This window comes from Neopsephotus bourkii, unplaced genomic scaffold (genome assembly GCF_033783945.1).
Source record: "Neopsephotus bourkii isolate Nb327-2 ecotype Australia unplaced genomic scaffold, CSIRO-AGI_Nbou_v1 NB_1433, whole genome shotgun sequence".
Lineage (NCBI taxonomy): Eukaryota > Metazoa > Chordata > Aves > Psittaciformes > Psittacidae > Neopsephotus > Neopsephotus bourkii.
Genome location: NW_026901910.1, coordinates 3,483,926 through 3,504,374, shown reverse-complemented (window position 1 = coordinate 3,504,374; position 20,449 = coordinate 3,483,926). Strand labels below are relative to the sequence as shown.

Sequence of the window (20,449 nt, the reverse complement as noted above, 5' to 3'; positions counted from 1 at the left end):
TGTATTTAATAAAATGCTAATAATCCAATGGCTCATCTTTTCTGGTTCACTAGGGATATCTCTTCTTGCATTTTATATAAACCTGTCAGATTCATAAGCCTGTAAAGTCACATAAACCAGTGGCAAGGTGTGAAAGAACACATTGGTGTACAAGAACCTGCCCTCTGATTCATTACAGAACTTTACTGACACTATTTATGTAAGAAGCAAGCACTTCTAAGGACTCATCAGCAAACCTTCAAGCAGGGGAAAACAATACTTGCCTGAATCTCAATGTGGGATGGAGTCTCTGAAGAAGAGCAGTAGGCGAGATCCTCTTCTTGTGTCTTGGGTAGGTCTTTCATGGAGACTTCTGTCCCTGACTCTTACCTTCAGAAGAATCTGGATGATTTTTCTCTTCCTGAGAGCAATTCCCACTGAAGTCATCAAGTTAATCCTATAAGAGGGGAGAAAAAATAAGAGAGAGAAATTTATTCCTATGTAGAGCAGGAATATAAGGGTTGAGCTTCACTGAAATCCCACAGGGAAAAGTTAAATAGGTGCCTGGCTCTTGAGCTGACACTACACACACAGCATTTCAACCTCAGATCACAGAATGGATCTCGCAGGAGGGGGAAAGCATTTTGATTTTCTGACATTAAAAGCAACATGAACACAAGTTCTGTTGGTAAGTAAGGAGATAAAATCCATTCAAAACAATTAAACACACAGCAAAGTTTTCCCTTCTCTACCTGAAACACTCCTCTCTCAATCCCAAGGCTGTAACATCTCCCCAGTCAATCCCCCTGAATCACTCTTTCTGCAGCAAAATACATCTGTGGGGACAAACGTGTCTGCCTTTGCTCTGAGTAAACTTCTTTTCCCTCCCAGGTAGACCTAACATCTCAGCCACCAGATTCCCACTGACACTGTGGAATGTCCAGACATGCCAAATTCCACCCCAGCTCTTTGGAGAGGATAGTATTTCCCTAACCCAGACCTACCTAAAGAAAGCACATGAAGTTATTCAAATATTTATCCCTAGATTCTGGGAGGTCAGACTGGTATCACTTCTACAGGCGTGAGTCTGGAGCAATGACTGAAACTCAGGATTTACACCCGTGTGTTTGCAATCAGCACGAAGTCGCTCAGTGGGCACCTCTCACCAGAAGTGTAAAATGAGAGCTTTGCATGCATAAAGCACTGCAAGATAAGCCCACGGTCTCAAAAAGCAAAGAAATGAGCCAGGCCTGATTCTGATGCTGCATCAGTATTCAGCGGTGGTTTCAGTGGGACAGCTCGGTATTTACACTGGAGTAAGGAAAATCAGGATGAGGCACCATCTGTCTCGGAGAGTCAAGCGACCAGAATTGCTCTACACATTAGAATCCTCTTCCCTGTTTCTTTAATCTCTTACACATTCCAGGTTTTCCATTCAGCTTCAGTGACAAAAGATTTTACAAAATGACAGTCCAGATTGAGAGCACAGAAATGACAACCTCTGACAAAAGAGATACCAAACTTTTATCCACGATAAGTGCTCCTTGCACACAGACACTGGTCTGCAATGGCAAATATAAGGCAGATGTCGAATGGAAATTAAACATTGTGCTCCCAGGGTGGCCTCGGCTGCATTCAGTTTGATTTAAAACAAGGCCAGAGTTCTTTCATCATTTCTTCAAAGTTTCAATTTTAAAGATATTCCAAACAGACACATACTTGACCTAGAACTTGGCAATGCAAGACAACATATATGTGTAAAAAAGCCTAATACGGATAATAAAAGGCAAAGCAAGCTGCCTGTAGAATGGACTAAGAGAATTTGTTCATCAAATCACTTCTATTTCAGTGTTCTGAGAGTTAAAAGTGAATTCAGGTGAAATATCTTTACCCATTTCTTTCAAAGTAAATTCGCAGCAAACACTTACAATCTGGGAGGCTCAGACAACTAGATATTCTTAAACATAACCAGAACAGTAACCTAACTATGCCTTAGTTTAAGAAGTATTTCACTGCTAGCTTCTTTGAGACTTAACCCATATTTACATCTGTGGAAGCACCCTGCCTGTTATTATTAGAGATGATAAAATAGCACTAGACGTTTGCAATGACTTAGATATTCAGACTCAAGAAGCACACATTTGAACAGTCTGTAGTGTTTTCTTTTTATAATTTCTGATAATGCGATAACTCAGTGGAAATAATGTAATAATAGGCTTTTTAAAATGAAATTCCAAACCTGCTAAATATACTATACAGCTAAAGTAAGTATAAATTTAAGGGTTGAAAAGATGCTCCTATTTACAAAAGCAGCTAAAAGCATAAACCAAATTACATTTGCTTCCCTTTAAATTTGACAGATATTTTAAGACCAAAAAATCCTGCAAGTGCAATTACTCGATTATTTACAACTGGAATATGTGACTATGTTTGTACTCTTCTTGGAAGCCGCATCTTAGAAATCAGTTCTTTCTCTAGACAATTTAATATCAAATGCAGTAAAACAAAAAACTTTTGAGGCCATGACTTTGTAACCTCGCCAAAGTTTTGAACACGGGAAAAGCCGGCCTGTTCACACAAGACAATCAAACACATACCTAAACATCAAGTCATGTCCTTTATATCTATTTCTCCCCCTCGTGAAAGGAAGAAATTGTGACAAGATTTTACTTTTAGATGACCTGACACCAGCACTTCCTGGCATGAGCAGGACGGTCATTCCCCCCTGCATTTCCCAGTCCAAGATTCAATCATCTGAAACACAAACCTCATTCTGCACTGAGAGATTTTCGAACAAACCCAAGTTGCACACAGTCTCTCTGGCCCTTTTAAAAATCATTTTCCATTGCTTTAAAACAGAAAATACAGATGGATGGATGAATGAATGGACAGCTAGAGAAATGCTTTCAGTCATGCTTCCTCCCCCCGACACCCCCCCCCCCGCCTTAAAATTGAAAAGCATCAGTATCCAAATAGCAACAGGAAATTTTTACCTTGTGGCTAAATAGCTCACTGTTCACTTTGCAGCTGCCTCTATTTTTTGCTGGGCAAAAAACACCAATACAAAAGTCTTTCCTAAGAAACCAAGCTTTTGACATAAGGGCAGCGACAAACGCAAACCTACAAAGAATTTTTTCCCCCCGTCCAGTCGTTATAATTCCTAATTTTGTGGGATGTATTGCTGGGCTGTTTATCATAACAGTGTGCAATAAAAAGGACGACTAACTCTTGCAATTTTCTCCCTACTCCTCCCCTTGACAGGGGCCACTGATAGGGAAAGAGGCTCGGAAAAGCAGAGCAGTGAAAGGCTAAGAAACAATAGGCAACCATGGCTTTGACAATGCAGCCCTGAACCCTTTTTGCTCCCGCTGTGACACTTGCATTCAAGAGCAAGGGCGGCTGCCATCATAAGAATGGACAATGGCATGAGGAATACAAGGGAGAGGGGGGATAAAAAAAAGAGGAAAGAAGGAAATCAGATGAATTCAGAGCTAAGATGGCAGAGCTCTCACCTTTTCCGCTTTTTTTCGAGTAATCTGGATGGAGACGTCCCGCAGAGAAGAGATAAAAAGGGTGTGCTGAACTGTTGGATGGTTCTGAAGACTTCTGCATTTGCAAACGCATTTTAGAACTATTTGTAGGGGTATATATGCTGCATGCCATCTCTCTGTCTCTGTCTCTCTCTCTCTCTCTGTGTCTCTCTCTCTTCTGTTTTATGTCCTGCTATCTCCATCACACACCTCTAATAGTATGAAGACTTTCTGCCCATGTAAGTAAGTGAGAGTGTGTGTTCCTTAATGTTTGAATCAAGACACACGTCTGCATGCATTTCTAATCTAAGGAGCCTATAGCAGTTACTACAACTATCAATTAGTCAGCAATAGCTTGAGATCCCCATGTGTCTGGGTGAACAAAGGTGAGAAACACATGCAAATAGTACTACAGCACCTGGGTCACGTACAGTAACTTATCTCGCAACAAATAATTGCATCTGTTTCTGCCTTTTCGGTGCTTCTTGCTCATTGTTATGTAAAGTTACAGGTTATTAATGTGAATAGTAACACAATTAGACATGGCATTGTATATTTTCATTTGAACACCACAATAAAAGGAAATTAAGCTTAACTAGATAGAAATAAATGGTGACTTAAAGGCTTTAAAATAAAAGCACTGTAGCAGTGCTTCCATTGTTTCGATCAACTGTTCCTGAGTTAAAGATGCAAATGATGTAGATGTATTTGGTCATTTCATATATATTAGATAAGAAACTGATTATTCCAGAGCAGACAGAGTGGATGCCTAATTTCCTGAAGTTAAGTCCATAAAGAGGGTAAGCTCATTCTGTTCCTATTTGTTTTAATTAAGCGACTGTTACTTTTAAGATCATTTTAAGGGTGTATTTGCAGATGGTTTAGAGTTAAACCAAACAATTAAGAAACAAGATACGGTACCTTTTACTCCCTCCTTTTTATTAACCTCCAAAAAAAAAAATGAGCCTTTAAAAACTGTCAGCATCAAAATGAACAAAAAAGACAAAAAAAGTGCCCTGAACAAAATCTGAAACAATAAAAAGAAATAATCTCCAAAATCCAGCTCCACCCTGACTCCACCACAAGCAAAGACAGTGCTAGGCTGCTATCCATGAGCAGAGAGCATTTCAAAGGTGACAACAAGGTCTATGGACAATGTTATTTACACAGATTTGAAGAGAGCGACTACGGCTCCGAACTGCAATTCAATTCTCAGGAATTATACCCCCTGTTTCCAAGTGCAGGGAAAGCCAAAAATCAAACGGTTTGACAGAAAGAGTTTGGAGCTGAGAAGTAAGCAGTTTTTCCTCACGTACAATATGCTCAGAGTCCTGCTGCATAACCCTCTATCGTTAGCTCCCTTTCTACTTATATCAGCTTCCATGGGAGGCTAATTAGTGACACCAGAGGAAAAACATTCTTCCCAATATTGGGCTCCAAGAAACTGTCAAGTTTATTTAGCTTTAGACAGCATAAAGAGGAAAAAAAGAAACATCTTACATTTAATACAACAGAAATACCTCCTTAAAGATATCACTCCCCAGCTCCCTCACCTTTTAAGAACAGGCTAGTGGCTAGAAGATTACAGCCGGCCACTGCGAGCCACATAGAAGGTGCTCACAATGAAGCCAGATTAAAGGAAAGCCGCAGCAAAACAACGTCTTTGCCCACAGAAGCCCTGAGTGCAAGCGTCCCAGAGCTGACTGTACACCGTAAAATAAAGCAGTAACGGGCTTGAAAAGAAGCGGCGCTCAATGGGTGTTGTGCTGACCCGCCATGCAGTTTCATTGCAAAACTTAGCTGTTGGGAATTGCAGGCGCTATGGAGACAGAAGATTTCCAATATGCCAAGCGCTGAGTTTATCGTAGGCTCTTTGCTCTCTCAAAGACAGGCACCGCATAGAGGACTAGCACAACACGGAGAGCAGTGGCTGGCTTTGCAGCTCCCACCAGAAACGACCAACGCGCGTGGTCCCTTTGCCAGAGGTCCTATCAGGCAGACAAAAGCATAACAAAAACTACCAAATAATCTCACCCTTCGCTGAACAATGAGACCTTAAAATATATGTACGCCAGGGTATTACATGCAGAATAGGCAGGGGGAGGGGCGGGGGGGGGGGGGAGGAATGAGAACAACATTTCCCATCAATGCGTTTTATTTCTTGGTGTCTGAAAGGGCTGTTTCCCACTTTAATGTGAATTACTCATCTCCTTTATCAGGCCAGGCTGTTGCCTGCAAATGTACATCCCAGGTGAAGAGGGGCATTTGTTTAGGATGTTCAAACAGAAACTAATCGCTCAATACTTATCTGGGGTTGAGAAGTAGTTAAATCGAACAGTAAAGGCTGTAATCATTCCCGTGGCTATCTATCTGCTAACAGCACTTGGGCACGCAGGTCTGTCAGATGGTAGCTAAGGGAGGAAGGTGGTTAAACCAGAGAGCTGGGTATTTTTCCCAGTGTATTTTACGTCCAGTTCTCCTAGGCTGAGTCCTGATACAGCTGCTCCTTCAAACATAGCACATTCTGATAAAATAAGCCAGCTTTCTTTAACAAAACCAAACCACAGATGAATAGACACCACTAATCAGATGTAATGTAATCGAATGCTCTTCTTCATCTAATCTGTCTGCTCTGTGTAATCTAGCTATTCTACCAGCTCCAGCATTTGTAATAGGCATGACATTGATTCAGATCTCGTATAATGTTATTTCAGTATTTTATTCTTAAATGAGACTACAAGTTGGGTGGCTGCTTTGCATTCAAAACTCTCCATCAACTTTCCACGCGGTAGCATGTCTAAAGCTAAGCTGATCTGCACCTTTCTGCTCCTTTTTAATTGCTGCATTTCATAACGTTGCAGGCAAGCCTCAGAGCGTGGCACAAATTTTGAGACAGACAAAAGAGCAACAGGAATTTAACAACAGAACTGCCCAGGATCAACAGGGAAAACTGAAACCCGCAAAGCTGTTTGATAAGATCTGCTTTCAGACACAAGCAGGAATAGACGAAACCTTGTCCGCACACAACACTCATCCATTTTTATGCTTTCTGAAATGCAGAATGAGCTCCTTAAAACCAAGCGTTTAAACAACGTCTACCTGGCTTTTTCCCACAAGAAAAAGAAAACCTCTTATTTTACAGGGCACAGATTAACAGACAAATCAGTCTGCTTAGGTAAATGACAGCAGTGGAAAGAACAAACCAACTCTCTCATACAAACACATATATTTGAATGTAATAAAAACGTTGACAACAGTTATGCGATTAAAGCAATTGTTTTCTTCATTTAAGGCCTTACCATTGGAATAATTCAAAATTAAGTGAGAAAAATCAGCCCCTTGGGTTTTGCAAAAGAGATCTAATTTGTAGAAATAGTTGGGGTTTTTTTTAAACGTAGCTATTTTCAACGTTGCAAGATAAAGCTCTCCTTTTTTTTTCTGATTTTATTTTAAGAATAGACCCCATTTAGGATTTCACATTGTAAATCTCTCTATGTCTGAATGCTGTTACAAGGTTTGACAATGAAAGAATAATTCATGTCAGACAAAAAGAGCCCTTCAATCAGCTTCATGCAGCTTTTCTCCTGCAGGGCTATGCCAAAACGAATGTGGAATCCTGAACTGAACCATCCATCACATTTCCCGAGTCTTTCAATTAATGACACTGCAATCAGATCGATGGCGTGTAATAAGAAAAGAGCTTTGCATTTCTATACCTATTAATTCGCTGAGTAACTCCAGTGGTAAAACGTGACCAGAAAGGGAAAAGAAAAGAAAATTTCATCCTCCTAGCAAGATTTTTGGGGATGTTTAAGCCACTCTGGATGAGCCTCAGTGCTACATTCCCTTCTCACCACAAGTCCTGAGAGCACAAAGCGAAAATCACATAGGCTTTATTGTTTAAAAGCAGGACAGTCTCTCTCCCAGGCAGGTATTTCTGCTGTGATTTCTCAGTAGACACTCTTGATTATTAAGAGGACTCCATTTTTCTTCCAGGCTCAGGTTAGTCAACCACCATCATGCTCCTGTTAGCCAGAATGTCCTGTCTGCAATGCAAGCCATGGAGGAGAGCAGTCACTTACAGGGCAGGACTCCACAGACTGGTCCTCTGGTGTGAAGCCTGTAATTAGCGACCACATTTCCAGATCACAGAACATGCCAAGGATGGAGTTACCTCACGCAGTGATTAACCTCCAACAAAACGAGGTGGGGGATATAGCTGGGCAGGGGGTGAAGGCAGCTGGGACAAAAAGAGTCTACCAGCAGCCATGGGATGAAACTAGAGTGACCTCACGCCAGTGAACTGGCATCAGAGCTTGGATCAATGACAAAAATCACCGAGGCTTTGCAGAACGGAGCTGCCGAGCACACTGCAATCCCCTTATACTGCAAACGTTGTGGGTATTGTTGGGAGAAGCCCAATGCTACAGGAAAGAGAAAACTGCAATTAACAGGAACATTGCACTTATTAAAAGGGTTCCATTTGGAATTGTCTTTTTCTTCTAAAAGGTAGCATTTTGGCCTCAAAATGCTGCACTTACAGAATACCCTGGCTTTGAATACTACTCAGCCACACATTTCCTAAAAAGCTACCAGGTCTCCCCTTTCTGAGTCATGCAGGGAAATGAGTTCAAGGCAAAAGGCTTTACCACCTTGAGCCTGATGAGCAGTTTAGAAGGAAGGAGTGATTTGGAGGATCTTGCAGGAGACAAGGGTGGGTCACAAGTGATGAAACACACATCTTGCCTACAGAAGGATCCTGTTGTGTTGCCTTGGACAGGAAACTGGATGTGAACTGCCTCTACCAACATTAAACCTTCCTTTGGATCAGATGAAGCCTTCAATCTCCAGTGCTGACGCTTATCTCAGCAGCTTTGGCTTTACCTCAAAGGAAAGAAGGTGCAGCTGTGATAGGAGGTGGAGCCGGGTCAAAACCTACAAAAAGGCTTTCTTTTGGGAGCAATAGACCTTCAGGGAGGCTGTGTATTTTGGAAGTCTCCAGCAAATGAAATCTTTATGACAATAAAACAAATGGAACCACAGAAAACAAGGGAGTTTTCTGAAGTTCACTTCATCAAACCTTTCAAATATCAAAAAGTGCTTGCAAAGGATCATTTCTGACTTTGCCTCCTAACATCATCTATGATCAAATCTCAGCAGTTCCAAATTTTAGCAGCACCTTGACAAACAAATGCCTTGTTAATGCTGCATCTGAACGTACCCAGCCATGCCACACATGGAGTCAGACACAGGCTGTAAGCTTGTGGGCCTAGAAGGGCAACTGAGAACACCATGAAGAAGTGAAATGCAACCATACCCATGAGCTGAGCTGCAGAATAGCTGCAGCTAAAGCACAGTGAGAGATGCCCACAAGAACAATAAATACCTCAATCATGCAGAAGCAAAGACAATTCATTTACAATTAAAACATAGGAGTTGAATGCATGGTAAAGAAATAAGAAAAGAAGAAATCTAGGATGAGAAAGCTGTAAAACTCAAAGCTTTGACTGTGAAGCTAAATGCAAAGTATTTATATTGTATGTCACTGTATCCTACCCTCCCTCTATAGAGCACACAGGCATCAGTGTTTGGGATCCCACCACACTTCAGAGGAGCAGGTTTCAGAGTGTAGTTGCAGCACACGTACTCCAAGGTCCAGTCAGCACTCAGGCTAGAAGTCAGCCCTGATCACCTCTCTTGCCTTGCAGGACACATTACATCGACAACAATCCCAACCAGCTTTTGTGCATAAGTCAGCATCTCTGCCCAGGGAGGTGTCTTAAAGCCCAGGGAGGTTGCAGGAGTTGAGAGGAATATTTCTGACATTATACAAGAGCCTCACAGCAAATACGTGACTGGAGATTTACAGCTCTCAACAGTGCCCTGCACTGTCCAGCTGCAAAGCACAGTATGTGCTCCACAGCTTAATAACATACAAATGTCTTGTCTGCTAGTAGGTCAGGCAGAGAGGAGAAAGGGGTGCCGCCTCGAGCCATTATTTCAGCACTGGCTGCCTTCCAGGAACTAACAGAGCTTCAGAAGGCAGGGGCAGGCTTGCTTACATCTGCTTCCCTCTGCTGTAGCTGCAGACAGACTTACACACCGATATTTTCCTTCTTTTCTTCTTTTTTAATGGTTCTGTACAAGCTTTCTGTAGGCATCCTTAGGGTGCCTCATCTCATCCCTCTCGAAGGAGCTCTGGGAGTGACCACTGCAAATGAATTTGATGGAGAGAAGGCTTCTGTAATTGTTTGTCTTGTTCAGTGCCAGCATCTGGCCTTGTGGTAATGCATCTGTCTACAAAAGCTGCAGAGCCTCTCTTAGCCCCTGCCACCAGAGAAGGTCAGCTACCTGTCTTGTTGATGTACAAACAGGCACACAAAATTCCACCTGGGCTGCTCAAAGTCATGACCAAATCTGAGCTCTGGGAGTCAGACCTTCTCCCATGAGGTGGGATGCAAAAGTTAGCCACAGAAACACAGAGCTTCAGCTACCATGGTCCTGGGTTCAATCCCTACTAATTACAATGTTTAAATAGTCATTATTCAATTTCCTTCTTTCTCCTGAAATAGTAACTAAAAAGACACCTCCACAATGCTCCTGGTGCTCCGGCACATGATTAATTCTACAATTACATTTCAGCATTAAAACAATCAATTCAACAAGGATGCTGCAAGTCAGCCTCCACCTATAAAAACTCCCCTGTGTCTCCTTACCTAGGAATCCTGCGCTTAGCTGTTTCCAAATCCTTATTCAAACCGTAGCACTGCAATCACTCCTTTCCATCAAAATGAAAGCAGGTATATTTCATACCTGCATTTCAGAAATGATTATCTGACAACACAGTATTATTAAAAGGTAGATAAAGGAAAACAGGAAGGTAAGTGAAATCATGGAATCAGAGCATGGTTTGGGTTGGAAGGGACCTTTAAGGATCGTCTAGGTAATAAAATCTGCTGAGGATGCATATGGAATTACAAGGCTGGAAGAGGTCAGGCATGGTTTAAGTTCTCAAGTAAGGGTGGAGTTCTCCAAGAGGCAGGGATGTGTATTGGGACAATTGTACATTTCCCAGGCACCTAAATGAGACAGAGAGGCACAGAATCCTTTTGAAAGGACAGTGTGTTTCAATGGAATGCAAAAAGGATGAGGAGCACTGGCTTAGGAGTCAAAGATCAGGGTGGAGTGGGGTGATCCCAGCTTCACATTCCTCATGATGCCATGGAATAAAAAACCAGAGCGCTTCAGTTTTGTTCTGGGCTGATCTCATCCTCAGATAAAACAATAGAATCACATATACAAATATTGGCAGCGCTCAGCCTTGTTTTTCATTGCAAGCCCAAAGGGCAGGCAGCAGGGAAACTGCAAGCTCTTCTGAGCATGTCTAATCAGCTCTGCCTGCCAGATTCCCAATCTCTGGTGGCCAGTTCTGTTCCCAATTTATACAAGAATGCAGCTTCCAGTACGCGTGGTGCTCTGAGGACAAGCTCCGGTCCTCAGGCCCATCTGAAACAGGAGAAGAACACACACGGAGGGAGTAGGCAAAGAAAGGAGTTTATTAATTGGCTTCTCCTGATGTCCCTGTTGGGATCTCTACTCAAAGCCATGGGGCTTGGTGAAAACAGCTCTCCAATGGATTTAGTTTTCCACTGCGCCTCCTGGAGGTATAACCTTGGAGGCATAGCAGACTGAACCAGGACTCCCAGCTGCTCTACAGGTCACTGCAATACGGAGGCTGCTCCATAGGGGAGAGCAATAACCACCACTCTACACACTCATCAGTCCCACTCAGCTCCTAAAGGAGTAGACAATAGTCCATCATCACCCAGACAGAAGCAATTAGCTCTTGCTCCCTCATCAGCAGTGTTTTCTCAGTCATTTCTTTAACTGCAACAAGACTGGACCTTTATCTGCACATTTCAACAGCTAAACAACTTTCAAAGCAGCAGCATTACACTATCTCATATAACTTTTGACCAAAAAAAACAGTTGCTGTCATGATTCAGGTAGCTGCCCTCTACAGTGAAGAGAAAGAGCAACATACCCAATAGGCAACTGACTTCTTCCTAACACAGGCTCTAAAATAGCTAACATCATTCATGCTCTGGACATGCCCCTTTCTCCCCACTGGTTACAAAGAGATTTGACTGACCAGCATAGCCCTAAACTACTAACTTTTAGACATATAAAAGTAGACAAGAGGGATCCTCTCCCTTGTAAGACTAACACTGGGATGCAGCAACCCAAACCTGATGAAACTCTTTATTATTCTATGTAATTTGAAAAGAAAACATCTCAACTGGCAGTATCTCAACTATCCCACACAATTTTCTGACATACAGACTAACATCTCATGCATTACCCTAATATCTCAAGAGTGGAAACTTGTGAGAAAGAGGTTATGGGCAATGTTATTTATGCTACTTAAGCAAATATCTTCTTTATTTCAAGTGCTTAATCATTTTCTTGTGTCCGTTACCTTTGTTCTTACCTTTTTATTGTTCTTCTACCTCTACTACACTCGTATACACACACGCATATGTATATTTGGTCTTGGAAGATATGGAGATGGCTATTATAAGCAGTTTAATCTTAAATAATGCCAGGATACAGAAAAGAAGAAATCTCTTTACACTTCTGTGAGCTAAGTTATTCATGCAAAAGCTGAGAAGTGGGATAATTTGAGGTACTATCAGATGCTGATCAGATTTATGCCAATGGTTAGTGAGCCTTAACTGCAAACACAGACGTATCAGTGTTCCTGTAAGTAAGCTGCTGCATGTTTTAAATGGAAGTCACCTCTTCTCTGAGGGTACATTAGTCACATGTAAACTGTTGAACCTGGGGAAATAAAACTTTCCTGATGGTCACAGTAGTTGCCTTATGGAAGACTTTATTACCCTTACGTTAGCTTGTAAAATTACCATTATTACTGAACTCAAAACTAACCACTGGTGTTTTGACTCAGCAGCCTTCTGCAGCAGAATACAACAGGCTGACCATGCACTGTGTTATTCATACCTTCAAAAGCAGAATATAAGGATTACAGACTGCTTTAGCTCACTGTAGGATGTGCACGAGTTTAAATACCTGTCTATTATTGCTCCAGAGCAAGAGGTTTTTGGTTTTCCCCCAGGTATTCTGAGACCAACCACATTTGGTCTTGAAGTGGATTTATCAAAGCTTTATATTCTAGTGGAAATCTGAGAAAACTAATATCCTCTACACAAGTTTTGGCATCTAAGCCCCTCCAGAGATAGAAAAGAAGACCCTACAGAACATACACAGTGAGTCTGAACTCTTCAGTTTACCTTGAGCCCTTACACAGAGATCACAAGCCAGCTACACTGGAGAAGTTTGATACAACTCCACTGCCTGTTTCCTGGACTGTTTCAGTTGGTTTTACAAGCACCAAAATTGCTACTGGGCTCTCATTTGATTCCCCAAGTTTTACAATCCAGTTTCTTTCAGGAATCCACCTTCAGGATGCGTGGTGAGAAGATGATACTGCATAAATAGCATCAGCTCTGTAACTCGTGTTACCTATGAGCTTGCTCAGACCTCAAAGAAACTGCCTGAAGAACCCCTTGCAAGCCAAATTTAGCCTGATAGAAGTAGGTGGTTTCACTAACAGTAGTGAGGGTTCAATTGAAAATCGTGTACAATGAAGCCTGCAGAACTGATAAAACATATACAAACCGTGATCAGAGACTTAGGTTTCTAAACCGTATTGAGGTTGCAAAAACAAATTGACATCAACATATGGGGAAAGTCTGAAGTTGCAGCAAACATTCGCATATGTGAGACACTTTGGCATGCAAGAGTCCCCATTAAATTCAAATATACAATGCACAAGATTAAAGTTATTCAGAGGCATTAGTGTTTGCAAGATCAGACCCCGAGATTTCTGTGTGTAGTAACAGTTACTTTAGGTTTAATCTGTTATTGCATTAATATCTATAAAGAGCATATATAAATACAAATCAGATGGCAGCTGCAGTCTTACTGAAGTAAAACAAAAAGATTGTAAGGCTAGGGGGGAATTAAGATTTCCATGGTGGCAATTTCCAATGCCATGTATTTTGGGATTACCGTCCTTCTCAAACTGCAGCTTGTTTTATTCCATAGACAATACAGGCGAACATATATATATATATATATATATATATATATATATGAGAATGAAAAAGAAAATTCATTTGATAAAGAAGGACACTCCTGATGGAGGAAATTGCTTCCAAATGGACAGATTCCCCTTACACAGGGGTAAGTGATAGTCTTAAGCATGGCAACCCCCCTCAGATTCCTGTGAAAAGCCTGATGTGCTCTACTTAACACTGAAGAAAATTCACTAGGGAATAATGACCCCTCATTTATTTTGTCTACAGTGATCTTCATCTGTGCTTCTCTTAATCTCACTCTGAAGATTCCAGGATACTTTTTAACTAGAGACTGACTCATTCTCTAGCTGCCTAGTAGTTAATCTGCTCAGATATTTCCCCAAATAACCATCTGCTCTACCTTGTATTTGTTTCACTCTGACTATCTTGGTTCTGGGTCTGCCCTGCTGGCTTATTCAGCACTCTTTAGGCCTTATGTCTGGTTGCTTATGTTTTGGAGAGACAATAGAGGTGATACAGGCCATTATTCATGAGAAGCTTCAAGTGTAACGTGAGAAACATCTCATCTTCTGACCCCTGTTAGCATAAGAATTGCTGATAAAATTCTGGACTGAAAGAGAAGACTCTTCTGGGAAAAAATATAGGCAAAAGTTTCACTTGAGAGATGTGTTTTGTAACAAGGATCCGGACAAATTCTCTGCCCAAGGACCAGATCTAACTCCTAATGCAGTTACTGGGAATCTAGAGAGGTAGTGTAGGGAGACCTTACTTGCTTGTGAAATTCTAAAGAGAAGAATATCCTTTACATGCCTACAGCTCTGTGTTCCTATGCCTATTTCTCTGTGTTCTTGCATTTTTTTTACCCAAAGATCATGAAGTGATTTGCAAAACTTCAGTGAATTAAGCCTCACAACACTCCTGGAGAGGAAGGAAATACAGTTCTATTTGATTCTACATCTGGATCACCTATGCTAAAGATTGACAAGATCTCCTTGGATCATGCACCACCAAGTTACCAAATTTTAGCCAATTTCAACTGCTCAGATTGAGTTCTCAGTGCGTTAGATCTTACTGGCTTTGTCCAGTGTACTTGATTCAGCACAAACTAAACCAATACTGCTTTAAAGGAGAAAGTATTAAATAAATGGCAAACAGCAAACCAAATGGGCAATTAATATTCTTGGATGGATTAAAGGAAAAATCTACATGTACATACTCAAACTACTCCAAAATAAAACATACTGAGAAATGTTTATAGATGTGCTAACCGCTAATGGCATGCAAGAGGCTTATCTTTCAAATATCATAGGTCAGTGAAAAGGAATATGCGAATTTCCAAATGTTCCTTGCTTGGCTGATCCATCAATATGAGAACTAATACATACTTAAACTCCTCGATGTACTCCCTGAAATTAAAGCAACCAGATAGCACAGAAAGAGCTTAAATAACCATTATCAATGGATTTCAGATAAAAATCAAGACATAATTTCAGAAAGATCACCCAACACAATCAAATGAAATAGCTTTGGAAATGGGTCAGGGAAGTGCGAGCTGGCAACCAATTACAGTTTGTATGCAGAGGAGCTCAGTAGCAGAAAGTCACCTCAGATTAAAAGCTTGACGAAGTTGGTCCAAGCTACACTCCTCACTGATGGATGGACAAAAAGCCTTGAGTAAATTAACAACTTCTGCTTACCAATACAGTTGATGACAGAGTGGGTGTTAGTTCAGAGATTGGGTTTGGGAACAGACTGCGCCTCTTCTCTCCTTGTTTTGGGGTATCAGGAGTGGCGGTATGTCCCCAAAAATGACAGCACCAAAGGCAGGATTGCTGGGCATCCTTGTGTTTTCAGCACTAACCCAAAACATAGTAGCCCCATTCTAGCTACTAAGGAGAAAATTAACTCTCTCCCAGCCAAAACCAGCACAATGGGTTTTCAAGTCACCAGCAGTTTAAAGGCATTTAGGGTCCTAAAGATCATGCTAGGGACCTCACTGAATGTTCTGCAACACTGAAACACTAAATTCCTGCTTATTTCAGGACAAGTCTTTCCTTTGTGTTTGCTTTCATGTCATTTTTAACCTATTCCTGTCATTATCAACTGAATACCTTTCAAGTTCTGGCCCTTCAGCCCTGTTTTGTTTAAAATAGGAAGTCCAAGGCATTTACATGCTCTTGTAAATGCTACCTTGCTCTCAGCAAAGTCCTAGAAGACTACAGCGTGGAAAAGAAACTCACAATATGGGAGAAACGAAGGAAACCCATCAGGAAATCAATGTGTTGCCTGCATGGCAACACTTTGCAGGTTTAATGTATGGAAATGCAGACACATTTCCACTTTCCATTACAAATGGTGGTATCCTGCAGAGGTTCCAACTAAAATAGGGTGCCTCAGTGCTACTGACACATTCACTCTGCAATCCAGGTTCTTCATATCAAGCATTACTCAATTCACCACAAAACCACGTGAATGAGGAGCACTGGAAGAGCAGTCTCACAAATCAGTTCGAGGGAGGGCATTTCAAAACAAGGTAACTGAAAGCATGGGTCAAGGGTAGCAGTGAATTCACACACATGAAATTGGAGAGGAAAAATGCTTCTCTCTGGGCGTCTCTTCCTGTTCACCTTGTTTCGGTGCTGGCTGGCCCAACTGCCTCTCCTGCTCTCCCTTCTCCTGGGTGGAACCCTGCAGTTCTTTGATTTCCTTTCATATTTGCAGCTATGTTATTTCTGGCTCACCCTTCCCAAACCTCAGATGTGTTCCTCTTGGAGCTGCAGGAGCATTATGTGTGCTTATCAAGAGACCAGCCTGGAGCTAGGCTAGTCTTAAGGTTTAGAGGGTCTTTAGCAAGTTTTTGGCTTTGAGAAGCTGGGAAATCTGGAGGAAAGATGAGAGACATCTTCCCCATAATGTTAGCTTTTACTGTGCTTTCCTCCCCACATGCACCCAGAAAGATAACACCACAATTTCTTCTGGCTGTAGAGCTGTTACTGTCTTGGATAATAGGACTGTTGCTTACCAATATCATCAGTTACTGGAAATCATGTACAAAATTGTCCTGTCTCTACTTCCTGCTCCTCAATTCCACTCCACACAGTCTCTTCTAAAAAGAGCACAAATAACTAACATTAAAGATGAAGCTTGTGGGTTGTGAAGCTTTGGCTGCTTTAAAAAATCAGACAGACCAAGTGAGCTCAGCCCAAATTAAACCCTGGAACCACAGGAGATGGCCAGGCCACCATGGGCTTTCACACACATCTGCACTACGGTTAGAATCCTCACTGTTTCATTTGGGGTTGCTTCAACCTAGATTATGTAGTTAAGCCTCTTCTCCCACATGGAATTTGACTACTCTATGGGTGTTGCTTCAGGGGTTTTATGGGAGCTACCAGGCTACATTTTGGTTAATGGGCAAGAAACCCCTAATATTTAGGATTCCCACAGGATGTTTCTCATCCTTCCTGCTTCCCAGCACATCAGAAATACCTACCATCTTAACAGAAGCTTCTAAAGCATCACAGCAACCCACTCTGTTTGTGCAAGACTGGTCGACAGCACCACACAAGAACCTCAGCTGGCAACCCTATACACACCAGAAAGCAGATGATGCACACATCCTTGAGATGCCACACATAAAAAACTAGAACACCTTCATTTCATAAATGCCCTTTCTTAACGTTACTAAAGCTTATACATTTAAACATGGCATCATCCATGTTACACTCAGAAGCCTACCAATACAATGCAAACCCACCACTTCCAGCTTCTTTGAAGGGGCTGGGACAACATAAATTAGTCCTAAACATCTTGGATTTTCTGAGGAGAAATATTTCCATGGGCAAATGAAGAAAACAGACTCCCAGGGCCCCTCATAAATTCCGGCACAGAAAGGCATGTGCTGCCATTGAGTACATTTCAGAACAATATTTCCTGAGGCATTTCTGAATGGTATTGATTTACATGCAAAAGATTATGTCTGCAGCCACGCAAAAGGGCCTGGACAACAAAGGTGAAAGAACAATGTATCAAGAAACAAATGTAGACCTTTTTTCTTCAAGTTAATTAAAAGAAACCAGGTCTGATTCCCTTTGTTTGATACCAGTAGGACACTATTCACTGCTGGGGAGTTAATCCTGATTTAGTGCAGCAAATCAGAGCGATACGCGCCCAGCATATGAGCCATTCTAAGTTGCACTCAGACAGAGACTTCAGCACAATGCTCCCTACATCTGCAACAAACTTGGATCAAATTTTACTAATCACCTACCTCTTTTCAATCCATTATGTTGACCATTAAGATAATCATGTGAATTTGTAAGTCTGAGATGGGGGAACCATGTGAGCCTCCATGGTTGTGTTTCTATGGAAACAATTCCCCTGGCATCTTCAGTCCACATTCGGTATTCCTGTCTGTACGCCTCATTCACACACTCAAAATCCCCATTTTCCAAACACTCATTTCAGGAGGGTGTGTTTTCCTCTTTTTCCTATTCATTCATGAATCTGGATATCAAAGGCGTGATGAGGGATGCGGCAGGTCACTGTGTCCTGCTCCTGATCCAGAGAAATCAGGATGAAGGCAACAGAGCAGCACAGTCCCCACAGGTGACTCCTTTTTAGTGCAACTGAAAAGACTGCAAATTAGTCCTATTTATGATTTAGAGCTTTGGCCACTTTCATCCTCGGTGAAGATCACACATAAGTTAAAATGGAAACTAATATCTGTAGCAACTTCCATCCAGAAGCTACTGCACTTCCATCTTCTGCTCCTGGCAACTTCATCTATCTCATAAAAGCAATCACTTATGTGAAAGGTGTGAGCTCCTGAACTCCATGTGCAGCCAAGTCCCACTGCACTTCAGCCCTGGGACAGAAAAACTCCCTCCCCAGCTGGAACAAGGAGCATGCAATGGAGCCAGAAATTAACTTCACTGCTAAAATTTGGCCATAATGCTTCAATTAACACTCCATCCTTATGAAAAGTACCACATCCCAAGCAACAGGGCCTCCGTCACTTCCCTTCTGAGGCTATTTCACAGCACAATGAGCTTCACACTTAATTTTCCTAAGAGTCAGCCCACGGTTTTAATTGCTCAGTCTCACTGTAATTCAATCCCCATGGACCATCAGGAACAATCCGCTCCTTGTGTCTGCAAAGTGGCCACCATCTTGATCAACTCAGCAAGGACAGAACTAAGGGTTTCTAATGGTGAAAACATGAGCTGCTATACCCTACTTCAACTAGCTGCACTCACTAACTGGGGTATTTATAGACTGCTCCTCTGTGCAAATGGTGCACCGAAGGAGGCATGTCATATACATTCACTGGTGGATCGCACCTGCAGCTTCTCATGGCAATGTCCCTCCATTTTCTGGGACTATATTAGACTTTACTGGCTTAAAAGCTTCCTGTGCTTCTGTGAGACCATATGAATCAAAATTTAACAGAGGCTCCTTTCAGTCCATCTTTTTGCCAATATTGAACTCAAGCATTAAACTCAATTTTAAGCTTTCTAGTACCAGCTCCGCTCATTACCACTCTTGCCCCAGAATAGCATCAGCAAAGGCATAGGTTCTACAGAAGGAAGATGTCCAAATATCCTGTTCATTTAAGCACTCTGAATATACCAGGAATTAACTTGCAGGATTTACACCACCAAACTGATTCCACTCCTGCTGTTGCCTGTTTTAAAAAGCACAAGGGCTGCGTTTTTAGACAGTCTGATTTGGCACAGATCCCTTTGCTCCACTGTTTTCACTGGAACTGTGGTAAGTTACACCAGAGGAGGATATTGCTCTGAAAAGATTTTGCTTTAAAACAAACACACAAACAAAAACAGGTTCAGACAAGAACGGGGATTTTGAAGCTGCATTCCTGTCTACAGAAGCTTCCAGTGATTTGCAGTAGTCTTGACTTCACCAAGCCACAAATTTGTAACGCCTTTAATCTTCCCATGTAAGTCAGTTCCTCTATTCCCTTAATTGTTTTTGTTGCTCCTCTCTGAGTTGTGTCCAATTTACCACACAGTACAGGCTACATTACATCTGAAAGGCCAGAAGCATGGTGTACAGAAGCTCGCTTTCAGATTCTATGACCTCAATTCTTGGGAGGATTTCAGAGACCAGACACCAGGCTATAAATGAAGAATGTGTGCCCGTATAACTGGGTAATTTAAATGCATTTTCTGTGAATAAATCTACTCGGGACTTTCTTGATCTGTACAATCTTCTGCCATAGGGGCCTAACATAAAAATACTTCAAAGGCTCTAACAAATTCCCTCAAGATGTGATCTTCAGCATTTCAAAAGCTGAAAGACATAGACAAGGTTTAAAGTGATCACGATGTATTTTCAAGGTAACACTCTTCAGCAACTCCTGTTCACCCATTTATTGAAAGCAAAATTCTGTCACCACTCCCTATATCTACCTTTTTAACTTATTGACTGTCTTAAGAACGATGCAAAGACAAAGTGAATTTGACTTTTGGTTAGGGTTTATTATGCCTCATTATCTTTAAATGAAGCACAGCAATGCTTCCTTCCTTCAAATACCTACTTAGTTCCAAATGGAAATCCTCTAGCCACAGACCCTCACCACTTCCCTTGCCTCTTGCAGCACTAAGAAAGTTTAGATTGGGATTCAAGTTTCAGCCCCAGTCTCTCTCCCCATGTTGAGCTGAAACAAGACCTGTGTAGTAAGACTTTAGTGGAAGGCTATTTTTATGTTACACCTCAGTCCCATCTCTGATATTAATTACACAGGTTGAGATTTAAGCATAAAGATATAAAGTGGTGCTCTTGGCTGCAAGCAAGACT

General features: G+C 41.7%; 1 long non-coding RNA gene across 1 annotated transcript in view; it reads right to left on the bottom strand.

Annotated features, from left to right (window-relative positions):
- Nucleotides 1-269: 269 nt before the first annotated feature.
- LOC133220271 (uncharacterized) overlaps nt 270-20,449 on the bottom strand; it is a 36,545-nt gene continuing 16,365 nt past the window's right edge. Inside the window, exon 3 of the long non-coding RNA XR_009727681.1 lies at nt 270-436. This is a non-coding gene — a long non-coding RNA (uncharacterized LOC133220271). The remainder of the gene's footprint in view (nt 437-20,449) is intronic.